This window comes from Panulirus ornatus, chromosome 32 (assembly GCF_036320965.1).
Source record: "Panulirus ornatus isolate Po-2019 chromosome 32, ASM3632096v1, whole genome shotgun sequence".
Lineage (NCBI taxonomy): Eukaryota > Metazoa > Arthropoda > Malacostraca > Decapoda > Palinuridae > Panulirus > Panulirus ornatus.
The window spans coordinates 13,319,097-13,334,774 of record NC_092255.1 but is presented as its reverse complement, the minus strand read 5'-3'; the positions used below and the strand labels follow the sequence as shown (position 1 = coordinate 13,334,774).

Here is a 15,678-nt window from a genome sequence, read left to right as displayed (position 1 = left end):
TGTACTGGGTCAGGGTAACGTGTACTGGGGCAATGTAACGTGTACAGGGTCAGGGTAACGTGTACAGGGTCAGGGTAACATGTACTGGGCCACAATATTGTGTATATCTCTAACTGTATGTTATGGTGAGGATGGTGAATCTTTCTCTATACTGAACATTGACAGTGAAACACCATGATCTTCTGTAAATAATGCTAATAGTAAAAATAATTTCCACGTCAAATGTCATAAACATCATTTAATCTCATATTCCGTCACTGGTGGACGATCTGGACTTAACATAATCCAGAAAATGAGATTATATGAGAGATGACACATGTCGTTCACACACGTCAGCCATTATACAGGAGGAGAGAAGGTGTTCAGTATACCAGCTACCCTTCACAGTGCTCCGCGGGGGAGTGGGTGCTGCTGAACACCATAAAAATGTCAACGTGCAGGAAGTCTGGCTGGGAAAATACCTGCAGAAGCCATCACCCGCCAGACGGAACTGACACCCTTTCCCAACCTCCTACCCCCTCAAGCGTCTCCTCCTGTGTCACTCTCCTCTGCCCCGTATTCCTCCCTCGTCTCCCCTCCCTCACCACTCTCCCTTCCCTCCATCACCATTCATACCCACACAACACCTCTGTCCTCTCTGTGCCACAGGTATCATTACCTCTCCTCACACTACCCGCCCTTCACCCTTACGCCTCATCAGTCCCGCTTTGCACCGCCCTCACGTCCCTCACTCACCCTCTCCTGTATCGTCCCTCGCCATACCCCGCCTACCCCGACGCCCGTGAAGCTTGGGGGGGAGGTGGGTGTTGGGGGGTGTTCACAAATCTCGAGGGCGAGCAGCAGATGTGGGAGGGTAAGCTGAACAAGCACGAGGCAAGATGAATGAGGGGGACGAGATAACTGGTCGAGAATGAACGCGAGCGACGAAAACATGACGCGGGAGACGAGACAAGCCTTGTAACTACGGTGAGGGATTGTCCGTATGTCTATGTACCGACGAACAAGTCCCTTGTTTTCAGAGGCAGGTAATTCACAGTGAATTACGTCGTTAACGCTTGTCTGTGATCAGACTTAACCACCCCCAAGTGACAGATATAACTGCCTAATCACCCGATTACCACTTGCGGTCGTCAGCGACACATCTGTTGTTTATTCAGTGGGTCATATTAAAATCGTAGTTATTCTGTAAAATGGTCGCCCAGAGGTGTGGTTTGTGAGTCAGGGCGCATCTCGACGCGCATGTGGACATGGACGGAGGCGACAAGCGAACTCGGATATAAAACTTAAACCCAAGATGTGGGTGGGTGCGCATGCCAGATGGTACAGACCTGTTCTTTGTTATATTACCTGACGACATTTTGTAAAGATTACAGTTATTACCTGTTACAGAAATGACCAAAATGAGACTACAAAAACATTGACCACATACAACAACAACTTAATGGATGCACCCGTCCCCCTGGTGACTGAATCCTTAACTAAAATTGATCTTTACCTTCTCCATCATTACAAAACGTGTGTATATATATATATATATATATATATATATATATATATATATATATATATATATATATATATATAGGGTGTACAGCAGTACTGTGCCTGAACGAGGTTACATTACGAGAGGAAAGTCCCCTTGCCGGGCCGTACAGTCTTGTCACACACCTCCTCACTGTAAAGGAGTAGTCCATCATCACCCTGGTACTGAGGGCAGCGCAGCCTTGGAGCTGCAGGAGCTCTTAAAAGCTAAGTCCTGAGGCAAGTGTAACCAGAAATAAGCATAACGCACAATGCTCAATTATGACAAAAGTTAAGTTCCGTTTTCTACAACTCGTAAAACCCATTCTGCCCACCTGGCTTAGGTCTTACGTGTATATGGACCCAGTGTTCTCCTGACATATCAGTCACCTTGTATCCCTGATAAGGCGACTGCACCAGCCACAACACATAGCAGGAGACTCCTGCCTTCGACAACAATAACACTGTGACATTTATGAGCGATGATGACTGGGTGATGAAAATCTACAGAGGATTTGACTTACTGTAAACACGCCTCGCTTCGCCTGTCTGGTTGGTGGCAGGGACAACGCAAGTATTTACGAATGGAGTAAATGAGAAATTTCATGGCCTTGTTTTTTACATATGATCTGACTGTATAGGATCAAATGATGTATAATTTTTCTACTATAATATGATATAATATAATATAATTTTTCATCAATTTGACTACATTTTGGGGTTATATGGATAATCTGTGCAACGATATCTAACCCGGATATAATAAGCTCTCACCAACCTGATTCAGTGTTGATGATTCGAAGCTTCAACTGAGGGAGAATGAACCACTTCGGAATCATTGAGTGATATTATTCATCCTCTGCTTCTCATACTGATGTTACCTAAGTATGACTGACGTCACTCTGAGATAAAGTGTGACAGACGAAAGTAAATGTGACGAAAAGGGAAGCAAGTATATGACATCTTACGTTACTCACGAGTTTTCGTTCAGTCTCGGTCAGGTGGGATACCATCCCATCTCTATCGTCTCCGGCCAACCCCTGTTGTGCCATCAATGAGTTCAATGTCAATAAGATTATACGGCGTTCTGTATCCGAGAGTTCAAAGACAATGATATAATTCTGCGTTCTATATATGCGAGTACAAAGTCAATAAGATATTACTGCGTTCTATATGCGTGAGTTCAGTGTCAACAATCCAATACTGCGTTTCATATCCGTGAGTTCAAAGTCAACAATGTAATACTGCGTTTCGTATCCGTGAGTTCAAAGTCAACAATCCAATACCGCGTATCATATCCGCGAGTTCAAAGTCAACAATGTAATACCGCGTATCATATCCGCGAGTTCAAAGTCAACAATGTAATACCGCGTATCATATCCGCGAGTTCAAAGTCAACAATGTAATACCGCGTATCATATCCGCGAGTTCAAAGTCAACAATGTAATACTGCGTTTCGTATCCGTGAGTTCAAAGTCAATAAGGTAATACTGTGTTGTATATCCGCGAGTTCATAGTTAATTAGACACCAGTGCGTTCTACAGCAGTCCATCTCTGCCTGTACGTCGAACACTGAGCAGCCAAGTGCCTGATATATGGCATTCCAGATTTTTCGTTGACATTACGGTCCTTGATACACGGTCAACCCACACGTTCTCATTCTAGGTCCTTTTCTCCCGTGGGTGTGTGGATGCGTGAGGCAGCGTCGGGCAGGCTGACCGGAATTAGGAAGTCGTGAGGGAGGGAGCGCACGATCGCGTGGTACGATGGGGGGGGGGGGGGGAGTGGATGCACGTGCGTGCATACTGCATGAACGGAATGGCTGTCTCTAACGAAACCGGATACGATAAGTGAGATGTGGAGAGGAGCGGGAGGAGAGGGGCGCGGGAAGGTGCTATGAAGTGTGCCTCCGTGGTGTAGTGGTTAGGGTTTTGCTGAGTATGCATCACGCGCGAGCTAGCCAGATTTGGTTCGAATCCTGGACGGGTCTGTTGGCCTACAGTCAATCCCAGGGGGTTCATCCTCCCCTCGTAGAGGTTGGTCGATATATGAGTACCTGGCGGAGGTGCAGGGAAAAACACAGGCTCGAATCCGAGATGGGTTTTATATATATATATGTATATATATATATATATATATATATATATATATATATATATATATATATATATATATATGTATATATATATATATATATATATATATATATATATATATATATATATATATATATATATGTATATATATATATATATATATATATATATATATATATATATATATATATATATATATATATATATATATATATATATATATATATATACGTATTAGTCCGAATCCTAGATAGCCAAGATTGGGATATATAAGTATAAGCACCATGTCGTAACGTACACTGTAGCCTCAGTCGTGTGGCTGAGGGTCGAGAGATAGAGGAAAGACGTGAAGAAAATCACGTCGACGTAAAACTTACGAGTAATCAGAACGGACGAGTTGTTCTTCTTGGTACAGATTGAGAACCACAAATCTCAAGATATCTTTATCTTTATATATTTCATTGGTATCAATCAAGGAATATATTTCCCCACATAAGTCTCAGTTTTTTAATTTCCTTCCTTTTAATTTTTTCGTTTTCAAACTGGACGTCCAGTACACACAATGAATGGTTATCACAACCATACAGTTACACTGGTGAACGTGAACTGGTTCAGTGTGTGTCTTCATGACGTGGGCTCATGACTCACTGTGAAATACACAGTTCAGTATCCCTATTTGTCTGTGTTATATGAGAGTGACGACCCCATACAGATCAGGTCTACGTCATCCCTGATCACATTCATACCCCACGTCTTAACTAACTGGTTGTGTCATCATCTTCTGGGTGGTTGCGTTACGTTGACGGAGGAATAACTGAGACATTGTTACGGTTTTTTCTGAGAATTTCCCGGAATGCCATTTGGGCGTCTAATTGTAGTCTTGGCCCCCTTCTATGGGTGAAGTATGAGACATTTTGACACGAAAATTGCAAAAAAAAAGTGTCTTAGACGCACTTTTCTCGCAGGGCAAAACAGGGCCCGGAGACGCTCCGTCACTTTGCGCTTCTTACCTCTCAGCCTAGCGGGCACAGAGTGTCGCAGGGCAAAAAAGCGCCCGGAGACGATGTGTGGTGGTGCGTCGGTACAGCTTCTACGGGAGATGATCTTACGCATGACAATCCCTTCCTTCCCTTAAAACCCCCGTCCCTCCTACCAACACCCCTAACACCCTTCCATTAAACACACACATCCCTCCTCCCTTCCAAAAGTCCTCAACTCCCAACAACACCGTCCCACCAACTCCTAACAACCCTATAACTGAGAAACAAACCTTCATCCAAAGCCTTACACCTCCTCAGAACCCCCTCCCTCAAGTTAACCCTCCCAATAACCCTCCAACAGAGAGATAAACTCCTCTCTAAAAGTCCTCAACTCCCGACACTCCGGTCCCTCCGCCCCAACACTCCCACTAACCCTCCAACAAACAAACAACCCCCGCCCCCCCTCCCAAACTCTTCACACTTCCCTCCCCCTTGGTAACCCGCCCCACTAATTACTCTAGAAAGACAAACAGAGTGTTACCACGGGCCAGCGTTACCGGACTGTGCGCCATGTGTGGATACGTCAGCGTCTCTGTGCGCCATGTGTGGATACGTCAGCGTCCCTCCTCAAGCCACGCTGTCCTTCGTACGGTCAACCACTTGTTATGAAGAACTCAGGTACCTGACCCTCGAGCGCTGCCGTACCTGACACTCGAGCACGACGGTGCCTGACACTTAAGCACAATCGTACCTGACCCTTGAACGCGAGAGTAGCTGGCTCTTGAGCATGAGGGGATCTGACCTTGAGCTAAGACGGTGCCTGACCCTTGAGCACCACCGTACCTGGCCCTTGAGCACGACGGTGCGAGCCCCGGGTATGATAGTGAGGCTCCTGGCCTAACCTTTAGTGTTCAGGTCAAAGGCTGGACCATCTTACCCGAAGGGCGTACCGTCGTACTCGAGGGTACTTACCGTCGTGGTACCACCATACTCAAGGACCGTACCGTCGAGACCAATGATCGTACCGTCATGATCAAGGACCGTACCGTCGTGATCAAGGGTCGTACCGTCGTGATCAAGGACCGTACAGTCGAGACCAATGATCGTACCGTCATGATCAAGGACCACACCGTCGTGATCAAGGATCGTACCGTCGTGATCAAGGACCGTACCGTCGTGATCAAGGACCGTACCGTCGAGACCAATGATCGTACCGTCGTGATCAAGGATCGTACCGTCGTGATCAAGGATTGTACCGTCGTGATCAAGGATCGTACCGTCGTGATCAAGGACCGTACCGTCGTGATCAAGGACCGTACCGTCGTGATCAAGGACCGTACCGTCGTGATCAAGGACCGTACCGTCGAGACCAATGATCGTACCGTCGTGATCAAGGATCGTACCGTCGTGATCAAGGATTGTACCGTCGTGATCAAGGATCGTACCGTCGAGACCAATGATCGTACCGTCGTGATCAAGGATTGTACCGTCGTGATCAAGGACCGTACCGTCGAGACCAATGATCGTACCGTCGTAATCAATGATTGTACCGTCGTGATCAAGGACCGTACCGTCGTGATCAAGGATCGTACCGTCGTGATCAAGGATCGTACCGTCGTGATCAAGGATCGTACCGTCGTGATCAAGGATTGTACCGTCGTGATCAAGGATCGTACCGTCGTGATCAAGGGTCGTACCGTCGTGATCAAGGATCGTACCGTCGTGATCAAGGATCGTACCGTCGTGATCAAGGATCGTACCGTCGTGATCAAGGATCGTACCGTCGTGATCAAGGGTCGTACCGTCGTGATCAAGGATCGTACCGTCGTGATCAAGGGTCGTACCGTCGTGATCAAGGATCGTACCGTCGTGATCAAGGGTCGTACCGTCGTGATCAAGGATCGTACCGTCGTGATCAAGGACCGTACCGTCGTGATCAAGGACCGTACCGTCGAGACCAATGATCATACCGTCGTAATCAATGATTGTACCGTCGTGATCAAGGACCGTACCGTCGTGATCAAGGATCGTACCGTCGTGATCAAGGATCGTACCGTCGTGATCAAGGATCGTACCGTCGTGATCAAGGACCGTACCGTCGTGATCAAGGACCGTACCGTCGTGATCAAGGACCGTACCGTCGTGATCAAGGACCGTACCGTTGTGATCAAGGACCGTACCGTCGTGATCAAGGATCGTACCGTCGTGATCAAGGACCGTACCGTCGTGATCAAGGACCGTACCGTTGTGATCAAGGACCGTACCGTTGTGATCAAGGATCGTACCGTCGTGATCAAGGATCGTACCGTCGTGATCAAGGATCGTACCGTCGTGATCAAGGATCGTACCGTCGTGATCAAGGATCGTACCGTCGTGATCAAGGATCGTACCGTCGTGATCAAGGGTCGTACCGTCGTGATCAAGGATCGTACCGTCGTGATCAAGGACCGTACCGTCGTGATCAAGGCTCGTACCGTCGTGATCAAGGATCGTACCGTCGTGATCAAGGGTCGTACCGTCGTGATCAAGGATCGTACCGTCGTGATCAAGGATCGTACCGTCGTGATCAAGGATCGTACCGTCGTGATCAAGGACCTTACCGTCGTGATCAAGGATCGTACCGTCGTGATCAAGGATCGTACCGTCGTGATCAAGGATCGTACCGTCGTGATCAAGGATCGTACCGTCGTGATCAAGGATCGTACCGTCGTGATCAAGGATCGTACCGTCGTGATCAAGGATCGTACCGTCGTGATCAAGGATCGTACCGTCGTGATCAAGGACCTTACCGTCGTGATCAAGGATCGTACCGTCGTGATCAAGGATCGTACCGTCGTGATCAAGGATCGTACCGTCGTGATCAAGGATCGTACCGTCGTGATCAAGGATCGTACCGTCGTGATCAAGGACCTTACCGTCGTGATCAAGGATCGTACCGTCGTGATCAAGGATCGTACCGTCGTGATCAAGGATCGTACCGTCGTGATCAAGGATCGTACCGTCGTGATCAAGGATCGTACCGTCGTGATCAAGGACCTTACCGTCGTGATCAAGGATCGTACCGTCGTGATCAAGGATCGTACCGTCGTGATCAAGGATCGTACCGTCGTGATCAAGGACCTTACCGTCGTGATCAAGGATCGTACCGTCGTGATCAAGGATCGTACCGTCGTGATCAAGGATCGTACCGTCGTGATCAAGGATCGTACCGTCGTGATCAAGGATCGTACCGTCGTGATCAAGGATTGTACCGTCGTGATCAAGGATCGTACCGTCGTGATCAAGGATCGTACCGTCGTGATCAAGGATCGTACCGTCGTGATCAAGGATCGTACCGTCGTGATCAAGGACCTTACCGTCGTGATCAAGGATTGTACCGTCGTGATCAAGGATCGTACCGTCGTGATCAAGGATCGTACCGTCGTGATCAAGGATCGTACCGTCGTGATCAAGGACCTTACCGTCGTGATCAAGGATCGTACCGTCGTCAAAATCAGAACTTCACACTTATGATCCCTGGGAAAGTGTTATAGCTATCCATTGATAAACATACCATGGCATATATCATTATGCTTAACCGCCGTCTCCCGCGTTAGCGAGGTAGCGCAAGGAAACAGACGAGGAATGGCCCACTCCACCCACAAACACATGTATATACATACACGCATATATATATATATATATATATATATATATATATATATATATATATATATATATATATATATATATATATATATATATATATATATTTTTTTTTTTTTTTTCCAAAAGAAGGATCAGAGAAGGGGGCCAGGTGAGGATATTCCTTCTAAGGCCCAGTCCTCTGTTCTTAACGCTACCTTGCTAATGCGGGAAATGGTGAATAGTGTGAAAAAAAAAAAAATATATATATATATATATATATATATATATATATATATATATATATATATATATATATATATTTATATATATATATATATATATATATATATATATATATATATATATATATAAATATATATATATATATATATATATATATATATATATATATATATATATATATATATATATATTTATATATATATATATATATATATATATATATATATATATAAATATATATATATATATATATATATATATATATATATATATATATATATATATATATATATATATATATATATATATATATATATATATATATGAAAAAGGGCAAATGAGAGTTGGGGTGAGAGAGTATCATTAATTTTTAGGGAGAATAGAAAGATGTTCTGGAAGGAGGTAAATAAAGTGCGTAAGACAAGGGAGCAAATGGGAACTTCAGTGAAGGGCGCAAATGGGGAGGTGATAACAAGTAGTGGTGATGTGAGAAGGAGATGGAGTGAGTATTTTGAAGGTTTGTTGAATGTGTTTGATGATAGAGTGGCAGATATAGGGTGTTCTGGTCGAGGTGGTGTGCAAAGTGAGAGGGTTAGGGAAAATGATTTGGTAAACAGAGAAGAGGTAATAAAAGCTTTGCGGAAGATGAAAGTCGGCAATGCAGCAGGTTTGGATGGTATTGCAGTGGAATTTATTAAAAAAAAGGGGGTGACTGTATTGTTGACTGGTTGGTAAGGTTATTTAATGTATGTATGACTCATGGTGAGGTGCCTGAGGATTGGCGGAATGCGTGCATAGTGCCATTGTACAAAGGCAAAGGGGATAAGAGTGAGTGCTCAAATTACAGAGGTATAAGTTTGTTGAGTATTCCTGGCAAATTATATGGGAGGGTATTGATTGAGAGGGTGAAGGCATGTACAGAGCATCAGATTGGGGAAGAGCAGTGTGGTTTCAGAAGTGGTAGAGGATGTGTGGATCAGGTATTTGCTTTGAAGAATGTATGTGAGAAATACTTAGAAAAGCAAATGGATTTGTATGTAGCATTTATGGATCTGGAGAAGGCATATGATAGAGTTGATAGAGATGCTCTGTGGAAGGTATTAAGAATATATGGTGTGGGAGGCAAGTTGTTAGAAGCAGTGAAAAGTTTTTATCGAGGATGTAAGGCATGTGTACGTGTAGGAAGAGAGGAAAGTGATTGGTTCTCAGTGAATGTAGGTTTGCGGCAGGGGTGTGTGATGTCTCCATGGTTGTTTAATTTGTTTATGGATGGGGTTGTTAGGGAGGTGAATGCAAGAGTTTTGGAAAGAGGGGCAAGTATGAAGTCTGTTGTGGATGAGAGAGCTTGGGAATTGAGTCAGTTGTTGTTCGCTGATGATACAGCGCTGGTGGCTGATTCATGTGAGAAACTGCAGAAGCTGGTGACTGAGTTTGGTAAAGTGTGTGAAAGAAGAAAGTTAAGAGTAAATGTGAATAAGAGCAAGGTTATTAGGTACAGTAGGGTTGAGGGTCAAGTCAATTGGGAGGTAAGTTTGAATGGAGAAAAACTGGAGGAAGTAAAGTGTTTTAGATATTTGGGAGTGGAACTGGCAGCGGATGGATCCATGGAAGCGCAAGTGGATCATAGGGTGGGGGAGGGGGCGAAAATCCTGGGAGCCTTGAAGAATGTGTGGAAGTCGAGAACATTATCTCGGAAAGCAAAAATGGGTATGTTTGAAGGAATAGTGGTTCCAACAATGTTGTATAGTTGCGAGGCGTGGTTATGGATAGAGTTGTGCGCAGGAGGATGGATGTGCTGGAAATGAGATGTTTGAGGACAATGTGTGGTGTGAGGTGGTTTGATCGAGTAAGTAACGTAAGGGTAAGAGAGATGTGTGGAAATAAAAAGAGCGTGGTTGAGAGAGCAGAAGAGGGTGTTTTGAAATAGTTTGGGCACATGGAGAGAATGAATGAGGAAAGATTGACCAAGAGGATATATGTGTCGGAGGTGGAGGGAACGAGGAGAAGTGGGAGACCAAACTGGAGGTGGAAAGATGGAGTGAAAAAGATTTTGTGTGATCGGGGCCTTAACATGCAGGAGGGTGACAGGAGGGCAAGGAATAGAGTGAATTGGATCGATGTGGTATACCGGGGTTGACGTGCTGTCAGTGGATTGAATCAGGGCATGTGAAGCGTCTGGGGTAAACCATGGAAAGCTGTGTAGGTATGTATATTTGCGTGTGTGGACGTATGTATATACATGTGTATGGGGGTGGGTTGGGCCATTTCTTTCGTCTGTTTCCTTGCGCTACCTCGCAAACGCGGGAGACAGCGACAAAGCAAAAAAGAGAAAAAAAAAAATATATATATATATATATATATATATATATATATATATATTTTTTTTTTTTTTTTTTCAAACTATTTGCCATTTCCCGCATCAGCAAGGTAGCGTTAAGAACAGAGGACTGGGCCTCTGAGGGAACATCCTCACCTGGCCCCCTTCTCTTTTCCTTCTTTTGGAAAATTAAAAAAAAAACAAGAGGGGAGGATTTCCAGCCCCCCGCTCCCTCCCCTTTTAGTCGCCTTCTACGACACGCAGGGAATACGTGGGAAGTATTCTTTCTCCCCTATCCCCAGGGATAGTATATATATATATATATATATATATATATATATATATATATATATATATATATATATATATATGTATATATATATATATATGCGTGTGTGTGTGTGTGTGTGTGTGTGTGTGTGTGTGTGTGTGTGTGTGAACTTGTTAACCAAGAAGGAAAAATCAAAGCAGGAAAATTTTGCTAAAGCGCTTTCGTGTATTCAACCCCATCTTCAGAAGCAAAGTATAGCAGCAATATGCTTCACCAGGATCATGCAACTGAATTCCTCAAATGGGTGATCGATCAGTTCGGTCAAGACGAACTGGTGAACACAGGTTATGGTACAACCTGCTCACACACACACACGATGGAGTACAGTCTCGCCAGAGCATTTCTCACCGCAAGGGAGACACGCATCCTCCTGCCACTGGTGGTAGTGGAGACTTGGGAGCTACAGGACTTCCTTGGGGGAAGGAGTCCTTGGACCCAACCCCAGACACCCTCCCAAGGAAAAGGGGGTGTTCCTGGGGCAATCACACGTGGATTATACACCTAGGAAAAGCAACGTGGTTTGACCTCTCGTGAGACTCATTACTTCAACTATCAATTAAGCTTTCCCGCGCCTCATTCACATGCCCATGCAAATGGTGCCTCTGCCGGGATGTTGTTTGATCTCAGATGAAGTGCGTGGGATACCAAGTGGCGTGAATGTTTCACAGTCGAGGCCTGAGCGGCTTCCCCAAGTGGGTTCGGTGATGTACCGGAGGACAACAATACCATGTAAGGTGGGATAAAGAGACGGACCGACTAAACATTATATCATCAGAGGTTTTTTTCTTTCCTACGTCATTTATCTATATCGTCTGGTTTTTCTTCGTCATATAGCTATATCATCAGACTTTTCTACGTCATTAATCTAGCTTCTTTATTCATTCGTTTATGGGTATATATATATATATATATATATATATATATATATATATATATATATATATATATATATATATATATATATATATATATATACTATCATTATCATTATCATTTTTGATATACTTAATCGCCGTCTCCCGCGTTAGCGAGGTACCGCAAGGAAATAGACGAGGAATGGCCCATCCCTCCCACATAGACATGTATGTATATACATGTATAAACGTCGTTTATATATATATATATATATATATATATATATATATATATATATATATATATAGATTTTTTTTTTTTTCAAACTATTCGCCATTTCCCGCGTTAGCGAGGTAGCGTTAAGAACAGAGGACTGGGCCTTTTTTGGAATATCCTCACCTGGCCCCCTCTGTTTCTTCTTTTGGAAAATTAAAAAAAAAACGAGAGGGGAAGATTTCCAGCCCCCCGCTCCCTCCCCTCTTAGTCGCCTTCTACGACACGCAGGGAATACGTGGGAAGATATATATATATATATATATATATATATATATATATATATATATATATATATATATATATATCTGGGCTTTTGAAATATTCTCAGAATGAATATTGTAATATTCCTTTCGTCTTGTTGGTTTGATGGAAGAGAATGGCAAAGGATTCTTCTCAGACATTCAGCTTCAGGAACAATTCATCATATATACAACCAAACCTGTTGATATCAGCAGAGAATGGTGAAGATGACGAAGAAATCCTGCACAATCTACTGAAGATGAACTCCATCAACATGATCATAATGCCACGACGACAACATGGACATAAGGACGTGTGAGATTTGACTGGGGCAACATTATCCAGTACAGATGGAACATATAGACTACGTACTCTCTCTCTCTCTCTCTCTCTCTCTCTCTCTCTCTCTCTCTCTCTCTCTCTCTCTCTCTCTCTCTCTCTCTCTCTCTCTTGATTTACCAATCCTTTAATCCGTTCGATCTCCCATTGCAACACCTGATTCACCGGTCGGATTATTCACCACATCCATCAGCTCCCTGGATGAATAATTGAACGACCAGTTGAATAACACATTCGATCTCGGTTACACCTACATCTGGTGCATAGTGGCCGAGGTAGTGATAAGGACGTGTGAAGATATGGTTCTCGATCTGTATACAGGAGTTGATCTGCAACCTTCACAGTAGAATGAAGCCAGGCGATGCTCAGTTGTTGATCTCAATGTGGGTGGAGACAAGGCAGCCTTTTATCAACCAGGGGCGTACACAGGGAATATCTGGCACTATGCTAGTTTCTATAGACTCTAAACATCAATAACTTCTACCTCTTTTCTTGGTGTGGAGGAACTGACTGACGACGAAGGTATATGACGTCAAATACCGAGTGTATGATCACTACAGGTGCTGAGTGCCTGGGCCTCTCTCTGTCCAGATGAGGGGGTTCCGTCACAGTGGCACGAACCACAGATATATAAGGCGTTGAAGCGTGGGCGCTGGAGTGTATTTATGATGCCTGTGCTGCTATTGGTGTAGTGCCTGGACACGGAGGTGAATACTTTTCCAATGGTGAGGGAACTGACTGGTCTTGGACGTGGCTTCGTTGGACTGAAAAGCGCGTTTGCTGGATCTTACAAACCTGTTTCGATGGTACTAACAGTTGCTGTGCGGCATATGGGCCACGAGGAGTCTCTCGAAGAGAACTAACTCTTTACCAAAAATGTTTCTTTACGGAGAGAAGTAATCAAAATGGAAAGGGTAGAAATAGATAGAAAAATGTAGATATATGATGATAAGAAAGCTGTACTCAATATGCAGTAGATGTCCACATCTTCTGCTGGTCAGTAAGAGACCCGACATTGTGAGAGAAAGAGAGAGAGAGAGTCTAGCATCTATGGGGAGAGTTAGAGACTTGGTGGCTGGCTGGCTGGCTGGTTGGCTGGCGCTGCAATAATGACAACTTCGTCTACTGTATGACATGCTCAACTTATATATGACCTGTTAGGTGAAGAATGCCTCTCTGGTCTTAAACTACAGTATGAATCGTAAACTACATTATAAAATATCGTACTTGTGTGTGGCCTTTTATATAAGGAAAACCTATTTCATTTCAGCTTTCTACAAGAGATATCATACTTGTATATGATCTGTTATGTATATATGGCATCTTTTCTCGTCTTACTGTATGAAATATCGTACTAGTATATGGCCTATTATGTTAAGAAAACCTCATATATCTGAGCCTATGATATATCATAATTGTATATGACTTGTTATTTACAACAAGCCTCTTTTCTCAGCCAACTGTATAATAAATCATTTTTGTTGTATAAAAATGGCTCCTTTCTCAGCCTAGTGTATGAGGTATCCTTATGTGTATATGACCAGTTTGTGTAGAGAAACAGATTCCTTACTTCACTTGTCCCGCTGTATGGTGTCTGAACTTGTGTATACACGTTGGCTTGGCAGAGGAAACAGTTGCAGGAGAACACTGACCGTCTCTTGGGCCTCCAGTGTGATGCAAATAGCCGCCATCTCCGGGTCATTAGTATCTCCATCACACACATCCACAAAGGCAAAACTCATAACAGAGACGTGGTACGCTCCCCAAGCCCTCGTCTCAGAAAGAGACAAGCAGCCATGTATATTCAGCCCACGACAGAAGCAGATAATTGTTCTGCGTGGATGTGGATGTGTGTTGCGAGAGGATGTTCTCCCTGAGGTGTGTGTGTGTGTGTGTGTGTGTGTGTGTGTGTGTGTGTGTGTGTGTGTGTGTGTGTGTGTGTGTGTGTAGAAATAAACACATAAATAAAGAACGGTTTACTGAAGTCAGTCAACCATTCGGCTGAAAACAAGCAGATGAGAAATTATAGACCTGGGGATCGAACGGGGCGCCAGTGGCTTCTGGAGCCACCACAGGTCAACTGTTGACCTAAACAACCCCCTGCCCCCTTTCCCCTCCCTCCCATAACTTTACCTGTGAACTAGTGACTCAATGAACGTGTCTGTAGGGGCGTGTGTCTGGGCGGAGGTGGCCCAGTATGACAGCATGATACTGACGTATATACCCGAACCTCCGACCACTGGAGAGTGGTGAACCATGCAGTGTGTGGGGCGACCACCTTCACCACTGCCTCGGCATCAACCATCGCTCGTGCATACAAGACAAGTCCTGTACCCGTCATAGTGAATGAGGTCAACACTTCATGACCAAGTACAAAGCTAAGCAAACAGCTTAGTTCTCCCTTAACTATGTGCACGTCTTGTGCCCCCCTCAGGCCTGTATATATGCATACGACTTCCTCAATAAGTTGATCTCAGCTGGGGTGTGGATGGTGAGGTGTGGCGTCGTTGCACGACACACTGGCTGGGAAGAGGTGATCAGCCGCTCATCATCTGTCTGTGCCTGACGTGGACGGTGCCTCCCTCAGTAGGGCGGGGCAACACGGGTCACTGGTGTAACAGTGAAGGGGAATCTCACTGTTCTGTCCAGACATGATGTTACCCTGGAGCCAGGCGGGGGATACACGACTGCTGGGGGGGTGACGCCCCAGCTGACGACCCAGCTGACGACCCGGCTGACGACCCGGCTGACGACCCGGCTGACGACCCGGCTGACGAGGTGATGGTGGTAGTGATGGTGGTGGTGATGGTGGTGGTGATGGTAGTGGTGGTGATGGTAGTGGTGGTAGTGGTG

At 44.6% G+C, this 15,678-nt stretch overlaps 1 protein-coding gene across 1 annotated transcript in view; it reads right to left on the bottom strand.

Annotated features, from left to right (window-relative positions):
* The window catches only part of LOC139759053 (uncharacterized), a 422,614-nt gene extending 420,530 nt beyond the window's left edge, over positions 1-2,084 (bottom strand). Inside the window, exon 1 of the mRNA XM_071680968.1 lies at positions 2,046-2,084. The gene's annotated coding sequence lies outside the window, so the exon portion shown is untranslated. The remainder of the gene's footprint in view (positions 1-2,045) is intronic.
* Positions 2,085-15,678: the final 13,594 nt, after the last annotated feature.